General features: G+C 38.9%; 1 long non-coding RNA gene across 1 annotated transcript in view; it reads left to right on the top strand.

Annotated features, from left to right (window-relative positions):
• The window catches only part of LOC145552779 (uncharacterized), a 28592-nt gene extending 7355 nt beyond the window's left edge, over positions 1 to 21237 (top strand). The window contains exons 2-3 of the long non-coding RNA XR_014088887.1: positions 18103 to 18307; positions 20552 to 21237. This is a non-coding gene — a long non-coding RNA (uncharacterized LOC145552779). The remainder of the gene's footprint in view (positions 1 to 18102; positions 18308 to 20551) is intronic.
• Positions 21238 to 21705: the final 468 nt, after the last annotated feature.

Genomic DNA, 21705 nt, shown 5'->3' with positions numbered 1-21705 from the left:
CAGAGCAGAACAGAACCAGAAGACCTGAGTGGTCTTCTGGTTCAGCCACTGAACGGCTAAGCCGTTCAGTGGCTGATAAACTAACAACAGTATTTTAAAATCTATTCTCAGTGCTACAGGGAGATTTCCAACTAATTCACGTATTTAGTTTAAAAGTAGCTCATCTTTTGCCGCCTGGCAAGTTTGAAGGTCTGTTATGCTTTGTTTTACTCGTACATCAGTAGAGTTCACCAAAGCCTTATCATAGTAGTGTGGAGGTTATAACCCTTAGAGAGAAGTCTCTGCAGAATACCCATTTCGACTCTCGAGCACATCCAGCTATTTCTCTGCCTCAGCTCTTGTTTTATCTGTCTGTATCTATTATGTTCCCCCGCGTGCCTGTCTTTCTCTCGCTTGTTATTTTCATCTCTCAACTCTCAGTCCTCTTTTACTGTCTGGCCTTGTTTCTTGTTTTAATCTTTTGCCTCAAAAGTCTCAACAAGTGCTGCATCAAAATTCAAAAAAATCAAAAGTTGTCGTCTCCCTGAATAAATACAAAGACGAATAAGGTTTGAAGTTTCGTTTCTAGCTGTGAGTAAAAATACACTGTTGCTCATTACCATTCGGGCATGTTTGCTGGAGATATAAAGACTTCCTTTGGTGTTCCTGGTGTGCCAATTTGTCTTGAAACGATATCCTGCCCTTTAGACTGGGTAATGATATGTAATCAGCAGCCGGGAACACAGCCAGTTGTTTGTGTCTGTGCTTAACGGTGTTTCTGAGCTTGATACTAGCGTGTAATTTCAGGTGAAGCCAAAGAGGATTTAAATTATGTCATATCAATTCTATGTAGCAATATTTACCTTTTTTATGTTGCGGCTTAGTGTGGTGAAACCTTTCTTCAGAGTGAGATCATGACAAAAACAAGAGAATTTCTGTCCGCAGCTGATAAACTTATCAGTACTAAGTATACTTTCACATAGAAGCTTAGTTTGAATGTTTTATGTACGTTTGAATTTGTAAAAAAAAATATAGATTTAAAATTCCCCTTTTTTGCTTACAAAAATCCAGCCTTTTATTTGAGTACATTGATTCCAGACTATTAAGGGTTTTTTCCCCCACAAAATTACCAGTGCTAAACTTATTGGGACCTCTTTTACATCAATACATCTTCCAGCTACTTTTTGCCAACAAGGTTAAATTCCCATCTTTTCATGAGAAATTTAATCAGACGAAGGCGAATGCTGCATGCAAAGGCGTGTCATACGTAGCTAGAGGTCAGAATGGCTGAGCGGTTTTAGGTGCTGGGTACAGGTTGCAGTCTTCCTTAGTTGTAGGTAATTTTAATGGTTAATAACATGTTTTAATTTTGTTGCTTTCAGTAGAAAAATGCCTTACTTGTTCTCTTGTCTTTCCCATTTTGAAATGCAGGAAAAATGGTCTCTCGTGTGATGTAATATTTAAATCCCAGAATCCAGATCATCAGCTGCTTAGTAAAAAAAAGTTCTTATACATTTTGGTTAGCTGAAAACAAATGGAAAATAAATAATGGAGGCTGTTGGAAGTTCTCACAAGACAGTTAAAATTTTTTAATAAATAATAGATTTTTTTTTCTCTCCTCTGAGCTTCAAAAACTTTCAGTGTGACATTTTGCTCCTGCAATTAAAAGTGATTTTAGTCGTCATAGACATTCTTACCACAGGGTGCCAATAAATGTGCGGTGGAATATAATCACTGTTCCTGTATGCCACTAAAATTTCAATTCTGAAAAAAAAAAAAAAAAAAAAAAAAAACTCACTGAGAAATGTTTGTGCTCACTGCCAAGTAAATGAACTGCAGTTATAACTCACATAAGTTTTGTGTTTTCTAGGCTAAAGCCGCCGCAGTGAGCTGCAGAAAACAATTGACTTTTTATGTCGGATTCACTCATCCAGAACATGATTTCTTTGCTTGGCCTATCATTATTTTGCTGCTCATCTTTAGTCACCCCCACAAACACACTCACAGATATAAACTCGGGGATGCAAATCAATATTTTGTGGAATAAAACCACCAGACGCAACGCTGTTGATCATGCTGGAGAAACATCGACCTTTGTTTGGACCATAGCCAGAGGCAAAACACAGTCAAGAGCCATACATGTGCAGGTGCACATATATAATTTTTTTTTTTTGTACTATTTTTAAAACAAATATTTTAACAGTAAGTATGAAATGAGCTGAAACTGAGCGTGTTTTTTTTTTTTTTTTTTTTTTTTTTTTACAAAGAATGCCAAGCATATATGCTCTAACTTTACAATCCATACGTTTTACATAACCCTGCTTAATATTTAAACAAAGTATCTTTTGCATGTTGGCAGCTGAATAAACTTTCTAAAGAATCTGTATTGAAGTCATGATAGCAGGGTCTTTCAGAGGAATCAGACAGGACCTATGTGCCTCATTTTGCAAATATTTAAGCATGGTTCAGAGAAACATTTTCTCGGGATTTTATCTTTTTCAAAATAATTTGTTTAGTACCTCATGTGATACATGGCCTCAGAAGTCGAAGAAGTGAGGTAAACATTTGCGAAATAGATTTTATAGCTGGTTTGATTACTGCATAAGCACAATCCATATTACATTAGGTTTATCTTGACAGCAAATGTATATTGAAGTTTGCATTTTAGTGCTTTAACACACACACACACACACACTTTTTTTTTTTTTAATTAGCGAAATACAACAATTTACATTCTTTGAAAGCTGGCTTGAACATAGTGACTTTAATGTCTCTCTCCCTCTGCAGAAATTCACCTGATGATTGCTTTTACTCAAAATCAGATTAAGACTATAAAATATTCAGTTGGGTCTGAGAGGTTGCCAGCATAAAATTATTACACTTAGCAGATTAACAGTTTGCTTTCAGAAGCTCCTACTATCAGGATGGAGTGGCGCTCAGAAGAAAATACCTCCAGAAAGGAGCTGTCAAGTATTTGACTTAAGTAATTCTCAGGGGAACACAGTATTTGTACAAATTCCAAATGGGAACACTTCCGACTCAAAATTGGCATCCACGCTTTTTTTTTTTTTTTTTTTTTAACTGAATAACATATTAGCAGAGAAACTGTCAGAAAAATTCTCCTTAAGTAAATTGACATCAGCAATTTACTCAAGCAGTAAGTAAACTGCTGAAAATACAGCAAAGGAGCTTTCAAACTGAAAATATAAAAAGAAAATTGTTTAAAAAATAGATATCAACTTAAATGCATCTATCTCTTATTGATGAAACTTGTGTGCTCCAATTAAAGCTCAGAAAATGTTACTTGGTCATTTTTAAAAGGTTGACGTGTCCAAACTTTTGACTGGTGTTTTTTGCAAATTGTGTCACACTGTCTTGAGAACTTCTTAGTACAAAAGTACATGTTGACCTTTAAATTCCATCTCATAAAAATCAAGTAATAGGAAAAAGTATTCTCTCACCCACACAAATCATTGAATTCAGGTGTTGCAATCACCTTTATGTTCACAATTGTTCAAGATAAAGCACCTTGGCATGCAGACTGCACAGGATGCCACCTCTGCAGTAAGTCCAGCTGTGACATTTTCTCTTTCTTAATTATTCCACAGTCAACTTTTATTGTTACTTAAATACCAAGTGTGTAGAGGTCAACAGCTTAATCCATGATAAATAGTTTCAGAGCTTCAAGTGGCATGTGGGCAACTTGAATTAATTTTTACCATTCTAAGACAATCAATGCTGTTTTTTTTTCTCTTCCATCATCTTTCTTTCTCTCCTCTTCCCTTCTTTGCCCTCCTACCTGCTCCATGTTTTTGATTCTTTGGAAAGAGAAGTAGAAATATTCTTTATTGCCCCTCAGTGGGGGAACTGAGGTGCACAAGTAGCAAATTGATGCAGATTGAAACATGTACAATTGCACAAAGGTAGAAATAGGAAAACAGAATGTAAACAGAATGTAAAAAAAATAATTTATAGTATGACAAAAATACAGAATAAGGAGCTTTTTGGTTGATTTAGCACTTTAAAGCATTCACTAGCTAATTAGAGACCAAATACAACAACCAAATATACAATTTAACCTCTGAAAATAACTTTATACTATTTAAAAGAACCTTAAATATGCACTTTAAATGAAGGGAAACTGAAGCCATTGTGTTTTGACCCAAGCATTTTAAAATTAACTTTTTTTAAAGTACCGTACTCTTAAAAACGCAAATGAACTACGTGTCTTTGTGAACCGTAGAGGTAAAATACTACAAAAACATAAACCTGGCTTTGAAAACAAAGAATTTCCCAATATAGTCACTCTTCAGCACTATAAAAATATCCATTACAGAATGGTCGCATGAAGTGCAGCCACATTTTTACTCTTTTTGAAAAACCCAAATGGTACTCATTCCCACGTTCTGTCTTTTTTTTGTTTTTTTTTGACATCTTTTAGCAGTTGGCTATGAAGTTCTTGAATTAACACATTTCTTTCCACATATCACAGATTGCTGCAGCATCTTTTTAACCTTCCTTATGAAATTACATATATTAGTTTATGTCTCTTTAAAGGCTTTCATACTGGTTTGACACATTCTGCTATGAAAACGTTGCTAGTTGTCACAAAATGACAACTGTACAGTTTTCTGTTTGATGCATGCCAAAGCGTAATCCTCCAAGGCATTCTCAATTCTAATCTATGAAATGGCCATGCTTTAAGCTGAGGAAGAAAGACCGCACTGCGTCCTTCTCAGGTCTCTCCTTCCCATGGAATTGGCAGTGGCCATCTTCTCAAAGAAAAACAAATGCATCACAGAGGAGGAAAGAGGCACTGGATTTTAGCTTATCTATACGCTGCCACATATTTTTGGACATACTGAAAAAGAATCTTGGTACGAGTGTCACATGTCATACTGTATATGGTTCCAACCACCATCATTAGGTACACCAGTTCAGTTTCTTTTAAGAATGCGCCACAGCCAGCTCAGGTATCTTTTTACACCTGAATTGGCAGGGGCCGTCTTCTGAGAGAAAAATAAATACATCAGAGAAAGAAAGAGCTAAACCTAAAGCTAAGGAACATAAAAGGTAATCTTACAACAGCTTGAGAATTTTGAACAGCCAAGACCAAATTAGATAAAAGAAAAAAGAAAAGAAAATGTAAACAAACCAACCAGTCATATGGCAGCAACTACATGCATTTAGATATCTCTTAGGTTTAGAGAGAAAAAGAAAATATGCACTGAGCAGCAATTGCATGGAGGAAAATGCTTTGCTGATGTCAGAGGTAAGCTGAAAATGGGTAAACGGCTTTGCAGTGATAGAAACTTAGCAATAGCACAAATAACCATCTTGAGCCATCTTTGAATGCACACCCTGTTGATCCTTGTAGCATATGGGTTTCAGCCGGATAAAAACAAACTGGATGCTGTTTCTGTCAGCTGGGAGCAGCACACGGAGGATGCAATTTGCAGAGAGTGACCAAAAATTGGCATTGATGGCTCTGAAAAATATAGTCTTGTCCAATGAATTCAGCTTTTAGACTAAGAATTCTGTGTAGAACATGGAGACCTGGATTCATGCATCCTTGTATTCAAACTTCAGGCTGGTAGGGGGTGATGGTGTGACAGATGGTTTCTACACTCACTTTGGGTCTCTCAGTACTAAAACCTAAACCATTGATGACCATTTTCTTTTATGACCATGGTGTTTCCATCTTCAAACCATCATAAACTGGTTTCTTGAACATGACACGAGTTCACCATACAGAGTAAATGAGTCTCCACACTCAACATTTCTCAGCAAATTTTAAAAGTAATGTACCCAATCCTGACACAGAATTTTAAATTTCACCTTAACAAATAGACGAACAGAAAACACGGAGTCCATGAAAACCCATACTCACACTCTATAACTGTTATACATCTAGAAGTTTCGCAAAGTGTGTTTTATTTCTGCAGGTATTGCCAGGTAGGATGCAATTCCTTAGATATGCCAGCATATATGTCAAGACAAGAAATAGTGTGGCATACAGCTTTAGGACGTTTTCCAGGAAAAGGTGGAAGTATTATTTCCTGTAATGGAGTCAAGTCTCAGTTGGATCATATCCTTACAATAATCAACATTGATCAATGAAACCTAAACTTGTATGCCAAAAGAATTATTTTCTCCTTTGCTGTAAACAAGCAGCGCTAACTTTGACACTCCAGTTTAATTACAGCAAACTACTCCCTTGTGTTCCCCGTATCTCTCTAACAGCGTTTCCACCGCTGTCTAAAATGGTTTGTGGGTTGCTACAAAGGCCCTCCATCATTTAAATTGTCAATTTGGGGAACTTTCACCCCTACACAACTTGAAACACTCAGCCCCAGTGAAACAACAAAGTATGCATTTGTCTGATGTGGGTGCCTAGGCACTAACAAGCTAAATGGCCTTCGGTAATCTTCAGACCTTGGTATTTTCTTTCTTTCTGAAGTGCTGCTTTCTCTTGTTTTTCATCTCCTGTCAAGGCTGCCAGTCTCGCTCTGTTTCAGCATGTTCGCTGAGGACTGAGCGAAGGGCAGACACAGATAATATTGACATTAGTTGTAGTCCCTACACGGAAAAATGATGTCACCTGAAAAATGGTATAACCGCAGAGAAAATTGGACATGAAATTTAGGTTGTGAGGGAAAAGAGAGGCAGGGTTTGAGACAGAAAAAAGAAGGGAAAGAGGTCTCAGTGCAGAGAAGTGGGGCTTGAGCTAAGGCTTTATTGATTCTGTTGGCTTTGTCTGTCACTGCCTCAGAGGACACAGTTGGCCTTATGATGTATGGCTGTTTCATTCCCTGCCGCTGTGGCAGGGGACACGAGTCAGGGAGTCAGGCACCATAGGGGCCTTGAGTTACGCTGCCAGTACAGTAGGGGCAGGGCAGCCCTCTGAACCCCAGTACATCATTACTCCACTGAGAGCTGGGCTACACAACAGAAAACAGGATATTCCCCTGCATGTTGACCTGTTTGAGCATTTCTTCCCGTGAAGCTCACTAAATGAATGTTAGTGGTACCAAATGCGAAACATAGATGTTCTTTTTAGAGGCCGTTATTCCATATGTGTGAATTTTCAGAATTTTTATAATTGCTAAAACCTGCTCGGATATAAACAGTGCAATGTGGGTTATTTGTGTAGCCTTGTAAAGGGTTGATTTAAAACAGACTTGAGTTGTGAGTTTGAATAAAGCATAAATAAATAAGACTATGACCTAATGTCTTAAGTTTGCTGTCAAACTATTTTAACAAGTTCACAGTCAATGCATGCTCACAGGCTACTTTATTGGATACACCTTCCTAGAACTAGGTTGGATCTTCCTTTGCCTTCAGATCTGCCCTAGATATTTGTAGCATGAATTTAACAAGAGTCCAGATACATTCCTTGGAGACTATTGTCCATCTAAATGTGGGAAACTTTGTGCTAATTGCAGAATTATTAATTCAGTATTCAGAATTAGAATGCCCTGGCTGTGGAGGCCATTGGTGTAAAGTCATTGTCATGTTCAAGAAACCAATTTGAGCTCATTTCAGTTTTGCTGCATGGTCAATTGTCCTGCTGGAAATAGCCATCACATGATGGCATTAAAGGATGGACAAGGTCAGTAATACTGTAGTAGTCTGTGGTGTTTAAACGATAATGAGTTGGTGCTAAGGGTCAAAATGAGTCCCACAACATAAAATCTCCTGACTGGAATGTTGATAAAAGGCAGAGTGAATCCAAGTGTTTATGTTTACCCCAAATTCTGTCTCCATCCTCTGAAAGCTGCAGCTGAAATTCAGACTCGTCCGACAAGTCAACATTTTTCCAATTGGTTATTGTTCACTTGTGGTGAGTCTCTGCAAGTTGTAGCCTCTTCGTAGCTGATAAGAGCTGCTCCCTGTGTGGTCTTTTGCTGCTGTGTGGCCCATCCACTTCATGGTTCTGTGTTTGGTTTGCTGATTGATGGCATTCCACTTTCCAGATTATAATTAGTAACTATTTGAGCTCTGAAGGCCCCTTATATTCTCTCCTCTAACCCAAAAAACCTGGTCACAGTCTTCAGCAGTTTGATTAATACTACCCAACTTCTTCTGCAACAGCATAAGCCTTGCATTTGGATTGAAGAAATAACCCTGCAGCTGTTTGTAGATTCACATACAGATGCTCACTTCAGAGAGGTGATGGCTGCTCTGTGCGAGCAAAGGCAGTTTAGTTCCACCAAGATTTCCTTCAAAGGTAGAATATAAATGAGTCTGAAATCAAGCAGTCAAAGTGCAGAGCAGCAGTCTGTCAGGTTGGATGAGGACAATGAAGTCGTCGGAGTGACCTACACACTAGATGAGTGTCAAAAGTTGAGAGCGTAGTATTCTGTTGTCGCCAGGCCTCCTCCCCTACCTTGCACAAATGCATGAAGAAGTTATTAGTATTGATTTAGTGTAGCCCCGCTCAACTCTTTAAAGCCACAGCTTGATGAGGCTTTAATTCATCAACGCACTCGCGAAGCTGAAGGTGTCGGGCTCAGAGCCAAAGCTCCGTCTTCAAAGACGAAAAAGGATTAGGTGACTTCAGATAAAAGCAGAGGTCCAATTACGCACACATCTCCTGTTCGGTACGCCTCCCGATCCCTCCCACACCTGAAAGCCTCAAAGGTTAATGGTAGGACATGAACGTCACACAGCGCATCTTTGTTAGGAGCTTCATTCTTTCTACTTTCAAACCATATTTCAGAAACCGGACTTTCACACAAAACATATTAAGGTCTAAGAGCTTAATAAACAGCGCAAGTTTTTATTGCAGAGCATTTGAGGCACAGGTTAAGTGGAGATGCATGGAGTGTGGATAGGTCTCTGATGAAGATGCCATCATCTGCCCGCTTTGCCCTGCAGGTGTGATTTGCATACCATAAAGTGCTCATATAAAGTTGTCCGTCTCCCTTGGTGTTTAACGTTTCAGGGGCTAACAACAGTTAACTGCTTTGAGAAGTCCTAAGCATCTGCTAATAGGGATTATATGGAGTGTAACAGGGCCATAAATTGCGTCGAGGTGCGCAGTCAGGCATCGTGAACAGAATAGCAGAGTACACCGATAGTCAATTTCTTTTGAAATGTTTTTGTCTTACAGCATCTCGTTAGGTGGTGTTTGTTCGCTGTGACAGTTTTATTGCTTTGCTAAGTCTCCTTTAAAAATTGATGGTGTTAAGCATTTAGACAACTCTAGTACCTAAGATAAAAACATCTAAATAAATAAAAATCTTAAAAAAAAATAAAATAAATGTTTTTGTAACCCAAGAGTTTTGCTTGCAAAAGGGGCAGAGCTGTAAGAAAACTGCCCCACTAACCTTTCATCAACAATTAGAGACCTAAGCTAATGTTAAGCAAAATTGCACTCATAAAAATGTTGTAACAGCTGCAACGGCGATTTCACTTTGCATGTTAATTTACTTATTTTTTTAATCCATTTGAGGTGGTGGTTTAAAATAAAGCCTCTGAACAACAGCCATGATCTTTTCTGATCACTTTATCCTTTTCAGTGCAGCTTAAGCGACTATAGTGTGATTACTGTATGGAGCTGAACTACACAAATCAGCTACCTACTGTGGAGAAGAAGAAAAAAAAAAAAACTTGGGAGTCACTGCAAATCTTGAGTTGCTGTCTTTATTCAAAGAAGTTGCAAATCTGTTTCACAAGGGGGCACTGTTGCCATTCACTCCAACTGTAAACCTCATGCATTATTTGTCCTTTACTCTTCCTTTTAGATTGTATCACACACACAAAATGAAATTATGTTATTCCTTATAAGCAGGAGGGAAGCGCTAACAACAGTTTTCCCCTTTTCCTTGTTTAAAATTAGTGGAGTGCTGATGCAGGGGGCAGTCCTTCCATTGTGCTTGCAGCACTCTTGCTCCCTGTTAATTTCCTAGCTCAGTGGCGATGCAGTCATTATCTGAGAACGGGCATCTACAGTGGATAATTATCCAGGAGGGGGAAAAAAAAAAAGGATTTCAAACTGTGGAGAAAATACTGCTTTCAGCGAAGGGGGGCCTAAATGCACAAAAAAACACACTGGCTAGCTGTTAGTCACCGCCATTACGTCTGTCTGTCAGGCTCTTTCCAAACGCCCATAGTGAGCTGGAACAACCCCTGACAAAATAATTTCAGAATCACTCCCTCTTCTCCCCTTCTTTCCAACATAATTCTATATTTATTGCTGTTTCAAATCTCATTTCCAAATGAGCTTGCTGGCTGGAGAGAGCAGATGATGGAGTGTGTAATTTGAGTTGACCACTACAGGAGAACAGACGCAGGCTTGAACACAGGTGCACACGCTCAAGTGCAAGCACCAACACAATGAGGCTTGGTTCATTCACCGTTGAGCCGATTACTTCCCTTTGTCTCCGAGGTAGCTTTTTTAGGCCATGTAGGTTATTTTAAAATCATCTCTTCAGTTGCAAGAAAGTGTTATAGGTCCAACATCAAACATTCCCTGGGAGTCCATTTATCTGAACAGACAGGCTCACTTTCATGCAAATAATCTTGATGAATGGGAAGGCGGTGAAACTGTAATAAGAGGCTCTTTAAACTGTCAGTTCTTTCAGCAAGTTAAGGATAAATTACTTGACATAATGCCATGTCACTGTTATCTCTGCCTCTGTTGTCCAGATCAGTGCCGTGGTCCTCTGTGTTAGAGGGAACTCTATTACAATGTTGGAAATAAGGGCAAAAAGTCAAAAGTTTAAACCAGACTCTGGATCAGAAGCAGCCCAAAGCTCTGGAGGAACTTCCGTTTTCTGATGAACCTCATGAGCTTAGAGCTTAAATAAAACAAGTTTCCAATAGTGGCATGGACTTCATTTCTTGGAAAAATACTACATAAACGCATACAAGAATTTTGTGACTGCTAAGCTGAAATAAACAGGCAGAGGAAACTAATGATTTGCAGCAACAACGCAGACACACAAACGCAAATAAACATCAAACACCTCTGCTTCCTTTTTTTCCACTGGTGGCATTTGACTCTGCTGGGCAAGTGAGGACAAAACTATATCTTAAAAAAAACAAACAAAAAAAAAACTAAAAACATTGTAGCCCAATAAGATTATCCTCTATAAGCAGATAAAGACAATAAAATAACAGGAACTCTTTCTGGATAGGGAACCGGCTAATCGGATGGTCAAATTACGCCCTGATTTGTTCAGAGAGGTACTGGTTTAGCTCCAACATAATTGGCCTTACTGTCTGCAAAACACAGGTGATTTTCAGATAAGTGGGTCTGCATGGGGCCTGGTTCAGGCTAATGCTCAGCCGCTAACGTCAGCAATAGCACTCTTTTCTGTTCTTCCACTCATTAGACCTGCGTGCAGTGGGGGTGGGGCGTGGGTTGGCGTGATGCAGGGCAGAGCCTGGAAAGAGAGCAGGAACCTTTACTGTAAAGAAGCCTTAGAAGTTAAAAACGCACGTTTCCCTTATAAGGCACATAACTACTAAAACAGAGGAAAATAACATTTTAGTGATTACATTTTCTTTAGCAAGGATAGAAAGGCTACCAAGTTGTTGGAAAAATATGTGCAATGCAAAATTGGAGGGAAACAACTTGTAACTGGGACAAATTAAAGTAAATTCAATTATATCAATTTGATCTGTTATATTGACCAATTCAAAGTTGAGATTTAAATCCAATAAAAAGACTGGAACATTTCTGTTTACATAGCATATGTTCGCCATTTGATTAATAGATACAATTGCAACAGAAAAGGATGGTCCTAAAAAGTGTTGAATGTGCCTGGAGGCCACTTTTTAAATTTTTTTAATTTTATTTTTCAAAATTATCATCATTTTTTGTGCACCTTTTGATCATTTTGTGTTGGCCCATCACAAAAAAAGTAACTGAAATAAACACATAAAAGTGACAAATGTGGAAAAGCTCAAGAAATAAGACTTAGAAAGTCGAGTCAAAGTTGTGGTTAAATGTTTGACTTACTGGCTACTTTGAAAAAAAAAAAACACAAAAAAACGACAAACAATAAAAACATTGCTGTAGTTTACATTTGCTGTGGTTTTCCATTGTAAAAAAACCCCAGCTGCAGCTACTTCTTCTTATGTAATCAAATGTTTTATGTAAAAAAAGAAACAGTTATTGGAAAATCTACTCTTATGCAGTAAAGTCCCTTCCAAATATTTTCACTAGTTACACATGATTGTTGCTAAAATGCAAAATTTTACGTAGAATGATTCTGAAATGGAAATTAGTCAAAAGCATGACCTGGAGGCGGAGTCATAAATTTTTTTTTTTTTTTTTAGCAGGAAGTTATAGGCAGCAAATGAAAAAATAAACTTTATGACATTTTGATTTTGCTGGAACACACACTTTTGTTTGCTTCTTGTAGATGAAAATAGGACAAAACACCAAATATATCAAAGTTTGAACACCATGAAATGTTGCCAAAATTATTACTCTTTATCTTCCCGTCTGCACCTAAATGTCCACTTAAAACCATGACAAATGACATGAACATCAATACATTTGTTGACAGGAAGCATTTGGAGGCCGCATTTCTTTGGAAACATTTCATCAGCGTTGCATTTGTCCATTACTGCCTTATTATCTTCTCCATTATCTGCCAGCATCAACAAGCGTCAACAAGTGTATTGCTTAGTCTTTCTGTCCACTTGACCTCCTCTATTAATCACCCCTCCCCTCCATCTTTCCGTGGAAACATTACCTTCCTCCTCTGTCTACAGGTTCAAAACTTCCTCTCCGTCTCACAGGAGGCTAATCTCATTTGTCCTTCAAAGCCAAAATGTTTGGAAGAATGTCATATTTTCTAAAATGCACCCAGAGGGGCAGAATCACATGCGAGGCTGCTTGTTAAAGCAGCAACATGGCAGATTTCACCAAGAAGCCTTTATTTATTTATTTTTTTGCATCTGTAACGTCTGAAGGGGATGTAATTCTGTTAATCTCACACAGTAAAATGAATTAAAAGAAATGTTATACTTGGTCACACTGACATTTTAGGTTCGTCAGAGAGAAATAATGCAAGCATAATGAGAAAAACAATAGATAGACGATGCAGTTGTCACACATCATATTTAAATAAACACAGCCTGAGGCAGGGATGTCTCATTTTGTTCAGGCCTGTCACCTCACCTCGTCTCTTCTCATGGCTGTCCTCACCGCCGCTGCTCACATCTCTGGCAGAAATGGAGTAGGAATTTGAGCAAAGGAGTCAAGAAGGGGAACTGTGGGAAATGGGACAAGTGGGGAAAAATCTTCAGTGATGCTGGTTTGAAGCACAGAAAGGTCAGCATCCTGCTGAGTGAAAACAGCCATTTACTGTAAAGGTAGTTTGTGGCTCCTCCAGTTGCTCAATTTAAGCATTAATGTCTTAGGAAATGCACTATTCTTGCTTTCTATTGGAACATCTATAAATATTTGTCTTTTTATCTCCTTTATCTTAAAATAGTGTCCAAGAGAGTGAACGAATAATATTTCTTGTGTGTTATTTATTTAAAATTTTCATTGACTAGACAAAATTACTTGCATGGCCTAGCAAAAATATTCATACCCCTAAAAACATATTTTGTCAAATTAACAGCTTTAGCTCTCTGTGATTAAGCAACAAAAAATGGCATGTGAATGTAACATGAATGGTTTCTTTGAAGAATATCTCATAAACATCTAAAACTAAACCAAACTTTTCTGCACTGACTGCAGGACAAAACAAAATGTGTTTAAGGCCTGTTACGGCCCAAGGCCTTTTCCTCTGGGTCTCTAACATCCATGTCTTTAATTGGTGCTGATTGGAAGTGGAGGCAGCTGGCCAGTGTCTCCAGATCCACCTTAAGACTCACCACTTCCTCTGACTGAGAATCTCTTTTCTTTCTGTCTCCCTGCCACTCTCTCCCTTTGTCCCTTTGTCCCTTTCTTTCCCAACCAGTTATGACTTTTGTTAAATAAATTCCTTTTTAAGTTATTCCATGCATTGCTTCCCTTTCATTTGTTATGGTTTAAGAGCCAGACCATAACAAATTGGGGGCTCGTTCAAATTTATGTTAGTTTTGTTGAGTTAGTTAAGTGGTAAACATTGTTTGTTAATTTAACTGGGAAGCTAGTGTGGAAATCTTGTTTAGTTTTGGGAAAATGATTTTTTTTTTTTTCTCTCTCTCGTCTCTGGTTTGGTGTAAGTTGCCTGATTTCGTCCCTTCTGATGAGCTCATTGGTAAGTCTTAATTGTTGACTGATTTGTGCAATTCATTATGTCTCATCTGAACTGATTCCCCTGTAGGCCTCAGCGTGTCTCCCCTTTGGGATTCATGTGCTCAAAAACAGTAGTGTGGGATCATATGGTTGGAGCAGTTGTCTCGGGGGCACGGCCATAGTGTTGGGGGGTTGCCAATTTTCTGGTCGCCTTTTCCACTCTATTGGTATTAAGTGCATAAATACCCACCGTCCCTGATCTCTGAAGACTAGGGTTGAGCTAGAAAGTTTCTGATAGGCAGTTAGAGGGGAGGTTTGGGTTGATTGGTTTGTGTTGCACAGATTGTCAGCAATTAAAAGTTTGAAACACTGTTTTGTGATTAAGACTTTAGTCATGTCTGTGGAAGACTTTAATAAATCTCCATCGGCAGGATTTTTGGAGCAGTGTTCTAGAGAACAACTAGTAAAAATTGCTGAACACTATAAAATAAGTGTCGGTGATAAAAGGTTGAAAGACAATGTTAAAGCAATTTTAAGGGAGAATTTAATTGAGATGGGTGTTTTGTCGTCACCTTCCAGACCTGACGATTTGGGTGCTCAGGTTGTAAAGTCTGATGTTTTGGATTTTGAACAACAAAAAGAGATGTTAAGGTTGAGAATGCAACTGGAGAAAGAAAAGGAGTTGGCTTTAGAGAGGTTACGACAGCAGGCAGATTTGGATAAGGCTCTTGCTTTGGAAAAAATGAGACAGGAAATTGAATTGGCAAGAATAAATTTGGAAAGTGAGAAATTAAATCTGGTGAAAGATGGCAAATTGTCTGCGGAATCTTGTGTTGGGGACTCAAAATGCAAACCCTCTGATGTATTAAATGACTTGCGTTTGGTGCCTAAGTTCAGTGAAAAGGATGTTGATACTTTTTTCACTTTGTTTGAAAGGGTTGCACACACAAGAGATTGGTCTGATTCAGACCGCATACTTTTGCTTCAGTGTGTTTTGATTGGTCGTGCTCAGGAAGCGTTTTCTATGTTGAGCTTGAATGATGGCCAAGATTATGCCAAGGTTAAAGCTGCAATATTGAAAGCATATGAATTAGTCCCTGAAGCATATAGACAAAAGTTTAGAAACTGGAAAAAAGGTGACAAAACTTATGTGGAGTTTGCAAGAGATTTGGAAATTCATTTCAACCGATGGTGCACTTCCTCTGAGGTTAAGACACTTGGTGATCTCTGTAATTTAATGGTTTTGGAACAATTTAAAAACTCTGTTTCTCATAATATTGCAGTGTACATTAATGAACAGAAGGTTAAAACTGTGTCAGAAGCTGCAGTCTTGGCTGATGATTTTGTCTTGACACATAAAGATGCAAGTGGAGAGCACGCAGAGAGCACACATTCTGGAGGTTCTTTTTTTGGATCGCAGTAACCATGATCTGGACAAAATTTGTAATTATTGTCACAGAAAAGGTCATTGGAAAAAAGACTGCTTTGCTGAAATCCAGAAATAAAAATGGAACTCGGGTTAAACCAGCAGCGTTTGCTGCATCAGTTTCTGTGAATGTTCCTCACAGAATGGCTGAAGTGTCATCTTCTGGGAAACCTGACTTGAGTTCTTACAAACCATTTCTGTTGGAGGGACATGTTTCTTTGGTTGGGAGTGACGTTAAGATGCCAGTTACAATCTTAAGAGATACTGGTGCATACGATTCATTCATTTTGGCATCCGTTTTACCTTTTTCAGATGAGTCTGACACTGGATTATCTATACCTGTGTTGGGTATGGGCATGTCTGTGTTTTGTGTTCCAGTACATAAACTTGTGCTCCATTCAGAGTTGTTTGAAGGAGAAGTAAGAATGGGTGTGAGACCAGCTCTGCCTGTGATGGGTGTTACAGTTATACTGGGGAACAATATAGCTGGAGGGAAAGTCTGGCCTGATCAACCAGAGTCTCCAGTTGTTGTTTCAGTACCTTTGATCAGCAGTGGTCCTGATGAAAATGAAAAATCACACCCTGACATTTTTCAAGCAGTGATGTGACTGTTTGGTTTTGTGGAGATGTTGACTCGCTTTTGGTTGATGCCCTTTTGGTGTTGCTGGCTGTGAGACGGCAGTAACTTTGAGTATGGTGCTGGACCATGCTAAGGGTCATCGTGTTGTGGGTGTCGCTCTCCATAATTTGTTGGTCACTTGCTTTGTTACCTGTCTAATAGTCACTTCAAGGTACCAGTTGTTGTGTATGGATGGGATCGGAGAGAATCTAAGTTTTGTTTCATTTCAGCTGGTCTGAGATATTAGTGTACTTAATTTTGTTTTTCTCTATTTCCAGATGTTAATGCACAGGTTGCCCAGGGTTCCAGTGGGGACCCTGTCTTGAAGAGGGGGGGTGTTGCGGCCCAAGGCCTTTTCCTCTGGGTCTCTAACATCCATGTCTTTAATTGGTGCTGATTGGAAGTGGAGGCAGCTGGCCAGTGTCTCCAGATCCACCTTAAGACTCACCACTTCCTCTGACTGAGAAGCTCTTTTCTTTCTGTCTCCCTGCCACTCTCTCCCTTTGTCCCTTTGTCCCTTTCTTTCCCAACCAGTTATGACTTTTGTTAAATAAATTCCTTTTTAAGTTATTCCATGCATTGCTTCCCTTTCATTTGTTATGGTTTAAGAGCCAGACCATAACAGGCCATAGAAATGGATTTTGCATATGACCCCTTTAATGACTTTAGGAATTCTAATTTGTAAAATTTATGTTCCTTAAGTACTGAAAATGAATTATAAACACTTCATTTTACACAATTGTATCTGTTTTAGTTTTCTGAAAAAATGTTTAGTTATTCAGTTGATTATGGGGAATCTACAATCACTCTCTAGCATACTAAGCTGCCAAACTTTCCATTATCATCATTCTTATGGCTTCAATTCCTTTCACTGCAATGCCAGAGAAAGTGCCAGAGTGGATGGAGTCTGTGTGGTGCATAGAGTAAAAAGTATTGCCCTTCCCCAGACACACTGCCAAGCAGTAGCTGAAATAAGAAATAAGGCTCCTCTATGTTTCACCAGCTTACAAGACGGGAAAATATGACTGTCTCAAAAATATTTCCAATCATGAAAAAACTTGGACAGTTGAGTCTTTGCAACTCTAAAGTTTTTTTTTAAGGATTGCCCTTTTAGCTCCATTCAACTATGACCAGGTTACTCTGTCCCCACAGTATTTTCTCGCTGCTGTTACAGGCTACTTTGGAAAAGCGTTTTCAGAATAATGTTTTTTGTTCCACATTTTGTATTTTGCAAGTTGTTCCAAATGGTTTGGCTTTAGTTTTATTTGACCAGAACACATTTTTCCACATGTTAGGACTGTCCCCAGCACGGCTTGTGGAGAAATTTTGAACGCGACTTCTATTGGCTTTCTTTTACTACGGCTTTCTCTTCTTCACTGCTCTTGCTAAATGAAGATCAGATTTGTGATGCTCACACTAGTTGTCCTTTCCACAGATTATCCCAACTGAGGTGTGCATCTCCGTAGCAGAGATCCACACCTCATGAGATGTGGAGACATGGGGCTCATCACATTCATCAACATTCTAAAAGAAATGTGAGCTAGATTCCAGGAAATCGACTTTGAGATACAAGACAGAAAAAAGTGCAGCCTACTTGTTAGTTTCTTTTCTGTAGTTGTTTTTCACATTCCTTTTCATATCCATCTGTCATGTGCTGCCTTTCTTTAATAACTTACACATGAATACATTATACACTTCCACTCTGTGCATACACAGCCTCACACTCTGATCACAGTCTATAAGAAATCACCCACCGCCACTTGCATTTATTTCTTTATTTTTTTTTACTCCGGCACTCATCATCTCTTAGAGTTGAACATTTTCCTTCCATCTTCCCTTGATGCACTTCCTCCTCCGTCCATCTTATTCGCTCTCTGTGTGCTGCAGATCAGCTTGAGCTGTGGTTACAAGAGACGCTGTTTCTGACCCAACATCGGGTTTGTGCAGCACGTCCGCCCACAGCTGCTGGGGGCCCTGCAGGGTCCTTGTGAGTTGGGGTCTGCTGGTCAATGAGTGCTGCTCTTCAGCTCGACGCCGTCTGCTGAATACTAACCTGGAGCTCACCTCTGAAAGAGCGAGGCAGGGATAGACTGTAAGTTCAACATCTCCTCTTCTCTTCCCTCACATTTGTAAGCTCCTTCAGAATTCACTGTTTCTCTCTGTGCATCCCTAACACACCTCCTTTCACTATTCACCTCTCTTTGTATGCCTCAATGCATACGTAAAGCACAGAACCAGGGTAGCACAACTGCCCAGGGCAAAGACCTAAAAATATAAGCATCAACATTCCCTTACATGAGGCTACACACACATGTGTGCTTGCTGTTCCATGCAGAGATTCCTTGAACTGCTCCTCGGTGTCTCCTGGAGCTCTTTGAGATGTTCAATTTTCTAAATAAATCTCTGTCTGCATTCCCACTGAGTTACAGCAACCTTCCATCTGAGGTACAAATCTGACACTAAATTGCTCTCGGTATTTGAACACGTCAGTCTTGTTTATTTAAGTTAATTCATGTAGCTCGGAATGTAAAATTTGATTGTTTTGCAAATTAAATGCTCATTCATCATCAGTACAGTTTGATTTCCTAACAACTTAATTCAGTTATGATGACTGCTCTCCTTGAGCGATTTGCAAGTTCTCAAAAAAAAAAGTTTCCCTTTAGTTGTGGCTGTGCAGCCCTCTTAAATATTTATACTTCATTAATATTATTTGCAGTTGGCGATGATACAACCGTTAACACAGAGGAATAAATAAGGCCACTACCCCAGTCACAGCAAATCTGCTGAGGCAGCAAAGCGCTCTGTTTTAGAGTAATTGATGAAGCCTGAGTCTATAGTAATTCATATGCGGAGTAATTTTCTAATTGGTTGTAGGGTAGCAAACGGCTCAGCAGCCTTGTTAGAACCCACAATGAGAGGAAACACCACCTCATCAGAAAGGGAAAAAAAACCCTGCAATGAACTGTTCATTTATAAGCTGTGCCTCAGGAACCAAAAGGGATGAGGTTTTGAGCAAGCTACATATCGAGCAAAAGTATATATTTTTAAAAAATGAACAGCTATGGGATAAAATAGACACAAGTAACATTCATTGCTTTGAGGAATATGGATGTAATAAAAGCTTTGGACAAATGCAAATATTTATTTTATGCAGTGATGGAAGGTGCAATATAAAACGGGATTACTGTTATTATTCAGTCTGTGCTCTGTGCCATGTAAACTGAAATTTCAAAGTAGTGTTTCAGATGACACTCGTGTAAAAAGTATAGTTAAAGTAATTTACTTTGAACTGGCTTAATAGTTGCAACATTGTCATGCATATAAAAACATCTGCAAAGGTTTATTGTTTTCCTCTTTTGTAGCTTTATTTACATTGTATGTATGGCACATGGGCTGCACAGAGGCGTAGTTGGTAGAGCTGTTGCCTTGCAGCAAGAAGGTTCTGGGTTCAATTCCTGGCCCGGGGTCTTTCTGCATGGAGTTTGCATGTTCTCCCTGTGCATGCACAACCTGACTGTCAGGTTAATTAGTTTCTCTAAATTGTCCCTAGGTGTGTGTGTGTGCATGGTTGTTTGTCCTGTCTGTCTCTGTGTTGCCCTGTGACAGGCTGGCGACCTGTCCAAAGTGACCCCGCCTCTCGCCTGGAACGATAGCTGGAGATGGGCACCAGCAACCCTCCTGACCCCACTAGGGACAAGGGTGTACAGAAATTGGATGGATTCATGGTTCAGTGCAGTTATTCAAGATTTTATATCATTTACTTTTCAACATGTTGGAATATCCATGCTTCCATTGATCTTGATGCTTGCCCACCTGAATTTCCCCACCGTGGGACAATAAAGTTCTGTACTGTTCTTTTCTATAAGCGTTAGGTTCCTGACCGTAAGCATGACGGTGCAGACAATGAAAAGAAATTGGGTTATTGGTGCCACAACATTTAATTAAAATATAAAATAGCTCCGTTTAGAGTTATAGTCGCTACACAGTGGTCATGCATTGATGTTGGGAATGGTTTCCTCACTATCTGTCTGATAGCCTGTATCCCAAAAAACAGGAAAACAAAGTAGAACAAAAAATGTCTGGCTGAACATAATCTATTTTCCTTCTTATTTACTGGATATTCAATACATCTGATTATTACTGTTGGATTGAGATGGGAGGCAGGCTTCTTTATGTACACTACACACACAGTAATGCTTGTTACTAGAGGTGAGCATTTCAATCCCAAATATCGATAATATTGATACCAGGTCGGTATTGGCATCAAATCGATACCAGCATGGTAAGATCAATACCTTAGTTTGATTCCTTCTTGAAATGTATTTTTTTTTTGCAGAAGAAGTTTGTTCCTCTCTTTGACCACCTCGGGTTTCCACTTGATCGAAGTGTCACAAAAATGTTTGAGGATGGATTTCATGAAAGGTAAAAAAAATAAATAATCAAAAAAGTTACATCCAGACCATGGATGTTCATCATAAAGCCATCTTAATACCATGGGAAGACATTCCCAAGAGCCTGCTGAAAAACACTTGCTTTAAGCATTTAGAAATACAGTTTTGAAGTGAGCAACAGGAGCAGTTGGGTTATTTACTAATCTGTCCTTTAAAGACATCTTTTTCATTTTGACGAGCTGTCTAAAACATTTTATGAACTGATAATTTGTCTATTGTCATTGGTCAAGAAATGGTCTATTTCTTTTCTCTGCACTCATTTTTCTGCTTTTTTTATTCTGAAACTAATAAAAGCAGGTAACTGTGCAGTAGTATGACATATGAATACTTGTAACATTTACCCTCACATTTTGACCAGGAGTGCACCTCAGACCTTTTTTGAACAAATACATGAAATTATCTATGCGAATGCAGCTTAGGCTATTAAAGTGTTCCGGCACTTTGAAAATCATGGATTTGAACTACCTTCTGCTTATTTGGTTGTACGTTTATAATTCTGTTAACTTGCTGCTGCAGGCCTTTTTCTCCTTTTATGATGGAGTGTGATAGGATGCAGTCATTTCCCGCTCATTCCCTAACCCCCCCCCCTCCCCCCCCCCCCCCCCCCAAAAAAAAAAAAAAGCAGCGGATGTAGGGATAGAATGTTAAGCTAACAGAAATATTCTCAGGAATATCCCATACTTCTAAACGAAGCAGCAATCTTCTCATATTCCTTTAGCTGTAAAAACAGGAGATGACTTGTTTTGACCTCTCCTAGCTTCACATGCAATGCCTTCATATCAACATCACAGCTTGGGGGCTTGAAAATTCCTCCAACTTGACTTTGCAGTGATGATCAATTGTTGCACATCTACATGTTGTGCCTTGTTTCTCCACCTTGGAGCAGTCTCAGTTATACACTTTACTGACAAAAGTATTTAGATGCTTACCTCCACACATACTGTATTGGGATTTCTGTTGGAATTCCAGTCTCAAAATCCTGGCGGCGGTTACGAGTTGACTTCTTTTATGCAAGTATAATATCTTTAAAATGTGTGAA

The sequence above is a fragment of the Poecilia reticulata genome, chromosome 9 (genome assembly GCF_904066995.2).
Source record: "Poecilia reticulata chromosome 9, P_reticulata-male-v2, whole genome shotgun sequence".
NCBI lineage: Eukaryota > Metazoa > Chordata > Actinopteri > Cyprinodontiformes > Poeciliidae > Poecilia > Poecilia reticulata.
Note: the sequence above shows the minus strand (reverse complement) of the source record. Positions and strands in the feature narration are given on the sequence as shown.